At 37.5% G+C, this 4,805-nt stretch overlaps 1 pseudogene; it reads right to left on the bottom strand.

Annotated features, from left to right (window-relative positions):
• Positions 1-645: 645 nt before the first annotated feature.
• LOC118520557 (small nuclear ribonucleoprotein G pseudogene) lies at positions 646-866 on the bottom strand (annotated as a pseudogene).
• Between the last annotated feature and the right edge of the window lie 3,939 nt (positions 867-4,805).

Raw genomic sequence — 4,805 nt, 5'->3', positions numbered from 1 at the left:
TAAAATGTATCCTAAGGAAGATCCCCATCCTTTCAATATATTGTCTCCCAACTAATGTCACACTTGAATCTTCAATAAGCCATTGCACTAGGCCAGCCAATTCTTGGTCATGAGGTAGTTGGTAAATCCATTAATTACATGAGCATGTGCTGAAATTCTCTTGATAAAATTGGTCTAGGAGCCAATAACCTAAATCTGTGTCTTTCCTTAACTATAAACCTCCATACCTCCTTGAAATTCAGTTTTCTGTTAAATTCTTCTTGTGGAACAATGGGTTTAACAAGAACCAGATAAAATCAGTCTGGATATGTTTTTACTTTTAAAAAAATTGCAAATTTATCATAACCTTCAAAAACCTATATTCTTCTCATTTGTACTCTATATTATAAAATGTCCAGTTTTTTCCTTTAGAATAATTAATGTATAATTTAAGCTGTCTCTACACTTCAATTTATAAGCTCCACTTCTTGGTGCCGAGTCTTTTTTTTTTTTTTTTTTTGACTATTACAAAAGTTTATTTAACAAAAAAGTTCAATATAAAAATGCGCATGACCAGATTTTTATATTGTAGTAAAACAGGTGCTATGAAAAGGGGACATGTGGAAGCAGTTGATTTCTTCCGGTGAACACACCCATTGTTTATACTCATTTCAAGGCTTCTAACATGATACTATTTTTTGTATTACCACCATTCCAATATTGTTCTGTTGCCCACTAGTTGCCATCTCCACACATTCATCTATCACAAGATTCATAAAGGGATTGAACCCCTGCAATATTCCTTGGACATGTCTGCCACCATTTAATTTCATTGATAATTTCTTGTCCATAAGTTTTTTCAACTTGGTTGCGTGAGCTTTGCTCATGGTGTCTACTGAGTGAGCTCAAAGATGCCTCCAAACAGAATTCGTGCCATCCATCATGCTCCTTCGGGAGGCCCCTGGGTGTCAAGTTTCAAAAAGAAATAAAAATTGAAAGGTGCTTGTGATGGCTGTCATGCTAAGTCATCTCTCATTGTCACAAGAAGTATGACTCAGCTGGTATAATCAACATACTGCCAGTCCCTTGGAAGATACTAGGCAGATAAACTTTTTCAATTACATCTGAAGAGGGTATTCCAACCCAATAAATGGAATTTGGTCTCTAGCATTTATAATGTAAATCCTACCAAGCATGATATCTTTAGTTCTTTCATATCCTTTAGGTAGATGGCAAAAATTTGGCAAGGGGCGCCTGGGTGGCTCAGTTGGTTAAGCGACTGCCTTCGGCTCAGGTCATGATCCTGGAGTCCCTGGATCGAGTCCCGCATCGGGCTCCCTGCTCGGCAGGGAGTCTGCTTCTCCCTCTGACCCTCCCCCCTCTCATGTGCTTGCTCTCTCTCATTCTGTCTCTCTCAAATAAATAAATAAAAAATCTTTAAAAAAAAAAAATTTGGCAAGAATAATGTATTGCTACACACACACAAAGTTTTATTATATTGCATACATACTTTATTTTATACTCACTCTCTTCTATTTCATTTCTGTTAAAAATGAATTTTTCCATCAATTGATGAATGGATAAAGAAGATGTGGCATATATATACAATGTAATATTATTCAGCCATAAAAAAGAATGAAATCTTGCCATTTGCAATGACATGGATGGAGCTAGAGAGTATAATGGTAAGTGAAGTAAGTCAGTCAGAGAAAGACATGATTTCACTCATATGTGGAATTTACAAAACAAAACAAATGAACAAAGGGAAAAAAAACAAAAAGAGAGAGACAAACCAAGAAACAGACTCTTAAGAGAACAAACTGATGGTTACTGGAGGGAAGGTGGATGGGGGGGATGGGTGAGATAGGTGATGGCATTTTTGATGAGCCCTGGGTGGTGTATGGAAGTGTTGAATAACTATATTGTACACGTGAAACTAATATAACATGATATGTTCACTAACTGGAATTAAAATAAAAACTTTTAAAAAAATGAAAATTTTTTAGGGATTCCTGAGGCCTAGCTACTCAAAGTGATGTTCTCAAAAGTGATTGTATCTTTCATGAATACCTTCTAAAATAGAAATGCTATTAAAACTTGATTATTTTATGTCTATCCCTTCAGCAACTTGTCTAAATCTAGTCATTCTAATCTATAGCAATGACAGTTGTACACAGAATAGCAAGTAATCTTTCTTCTTATGCAGCATGATTAAATAAATTGTCTGGGTTGGTGAAACCAGTTTTACACTGGTTTTATATCCATGCTTGTTTTTGGTATCTTGCCTCACTAGGTGTTCAAAAAGCATATGCAACATTACCTTGATTTCTGCTATACTGCTGACTTAAGTGGTTTGTTTTCTTTTGCCTTTATGATACAGACTCTATCTTGGTCAGGTTACTGCTGGGTTCCCAGGCACAACTGCTATACTGGTGAGAGGATACAGATCTGATGCTTTGTGAGGTATTTAAACTTTGAATACACATTGAACTAGTAACTCCAGTCAATAGTCTCATAAACATTTGCCATGGCACAGTAAAGACCAGGAGAACCTTTATGGGAATGTCAGTGTGAATTCAATTTTGTATCACTCTAAAGGTTACTCAGTAAAATCCTTACTTTTAAGAGGATAAAACATGAGTAGGAAAAAATAAGTGCAATGTTGACAAGTTATAAATGTGTTGAGAGCAATGAGCAGCATTTAGGAGAAAAGGAAAGTTACTAAAGTGTTTTAAGTGGACTTTAAGGGAGAATAAAACTTCAGGGTTTAGATTTAGGTGATTTTTATAGGGCATGATTTTGGGCTATCACCAATTATTTATACCTGCATCAAAGAAAAATAAAAAAAAATTCTCAATGACTTGACTAAAAAGTAAGCTAGGTAACTCTAAAAGACACACACTAAAACTCCCAAAGCATTACTCTTGTTAATACCTGGCATAGGGGCACCTGGGTGGCTCAGTTGGTTAAGCGACTGCCTTCGGCTCAGGTCATGATCCTGGAGTCCTGGGATTGAGCCCCGCATCGGGCTCCCTGCTCAGTGGGAAGCCTGCTTCTCCCTCTCCCACTCCCCCTGCTTGTGTTCCCTCTCTCGCTGTCTCTCTCTGTCAAATAAATAAATAAAATCTTAAAAAAAAAAAAATACCTGGCATAAACTGAACCTAAATATTCATGTTCCCTGTTAGTCTACTGTTTGTGGGATATACACTGTGATTTTGTTACACTATAGCAATTTCATGTGGAGAACTTAGTAACTTACTCAGTTATTTAATTTCAGTTACCCATTCCCGGAAAGGGGCAGAAAAAACACATGGGAATATCCATTAAAAAATAGTAGCTGTATTAATTAGCTATTGCAAAACAAAAACACAGGTCTTCAGATCAGCTACCTTAAGAACAAGAGATTTGTTGATGCTACTTGGGTGGCTAACCAAGGCGGGACTCAGCTTGGCAGCTTACCTAAATGTGATTATGTTCCCTTATGAACCTAAGAGTCAGCTGGGGGTTATCTACTCCAGGGTGGGTTCATATAGGAAGAACTGCAGATCTGCAGGTTCTGGTCTGTTCCACATGTGTCTCATCCTCCCTGGATCAGCAGATCAGCCAGGGCATGCTCTCCTCATAGTAATGGCAAAAGCACAAGAGGCCACACAGAACAATGTAGGGCTTCTTAAGGTTCTGGTCTGTTCCACATGTGTCTCATCCTCCCTGGATCAGCAGATCAGCCAGGGCATGCTCTCCTCATAGTAATGGCAAAAGCACAAGAGGCCACACAGAACAATGTAGGGCTTCTTAAGGTTCTGGTCTGTTCCACATGTGTCTCATCCTCCCTGGATCAGCAGATCAGCCAGGGCATGCTCTCCTCATAGTAATGGCAAAAGCACAAGAGGCCACACAGAACAATGTAGGGCTTCTTAGATTCAGAAATGGCACACTGTCAGTGATCATGACATGCCATTAGTCCAAGCAAGCCACATAGGACCAAAAATCCTAAATCAAGGGGCCGAGAAGGATACTAGACCCATGCTAAGGCCATGCCAAAGCTAAAGCCATAACTCAATCTACCTCAATAGCCAATGTCAGAAAGGGAGAATTAGTGACAGGTACAGTAATATCTGCCTCCAGAAAATGAATCAAGATTTTATCTACTAGAAGAATCTGTGGAAAGATTCTGGAAAGACTCTGGAAATATAGAAAGACTCTGGAAATATAGAAAGACTCTGGAAAATGGAAAAAATGTGAATATCTGATCTGTATTAGTGGATAATAATAATAAACAGTTGCATGTGGTTTTGATTATTAAGTTTAAGATCCCTTCAAGAAACACACACACAGAATGAGGAAATTGAGAAAAAAAAAAACATAAATCTAAAACAAAATAAAATTTGAGTCTATAACCTGGTTCTCACTTCTCCTGTTGCTCACATTATTTTTTTGCCATTTTTATCACCACCTGGAATTAAAAACTACATGGCTAGTTGATGCTTCATGGCTTTTGTTTATGTTTCTGTGGGTAGAACTTTTTAATTTCAACAACATTTTGATCCTGGAATCCATGGTGTGGGCCTTTGTGTGCAATGATGAAGTAATCTGAATAAACATTTTTCACAGGTCACCAAATGAATGGATGGACAAAAGACAGATCTTGTTCGGTTATGTTCATGATGGTACTTGCAACCTTCAGCTTCCAATTTCAAGTGTATATCTGGTTGAGTCTTTAATGCATTTAAACTTTTTTTATTCATTTTCTGTGATAATTTATCACATAAACTCTTCTCTATTTATAGGCCCTTTAAGGAGGCATACAGTTGACTTTGTTAAGCCTT

This window comes from Halichoerus grypus, chromosome 1, assembly GCF_964656455.1.
Source record: "Halichoerus grypus chromosome 1, mHalGry1.hap1.1, whole genome shotgun sequence".
In the NCBI taxonomy this organism is placed as follows: Eukaryota; Metazoa; Chordata; class Mammalia; order Carnivora; family Phocidae; genus Halichoerus; species Halichoerus grypus.
This window is presented reverse-complemented; position numbering and strand designations above follow the sequence as displayed.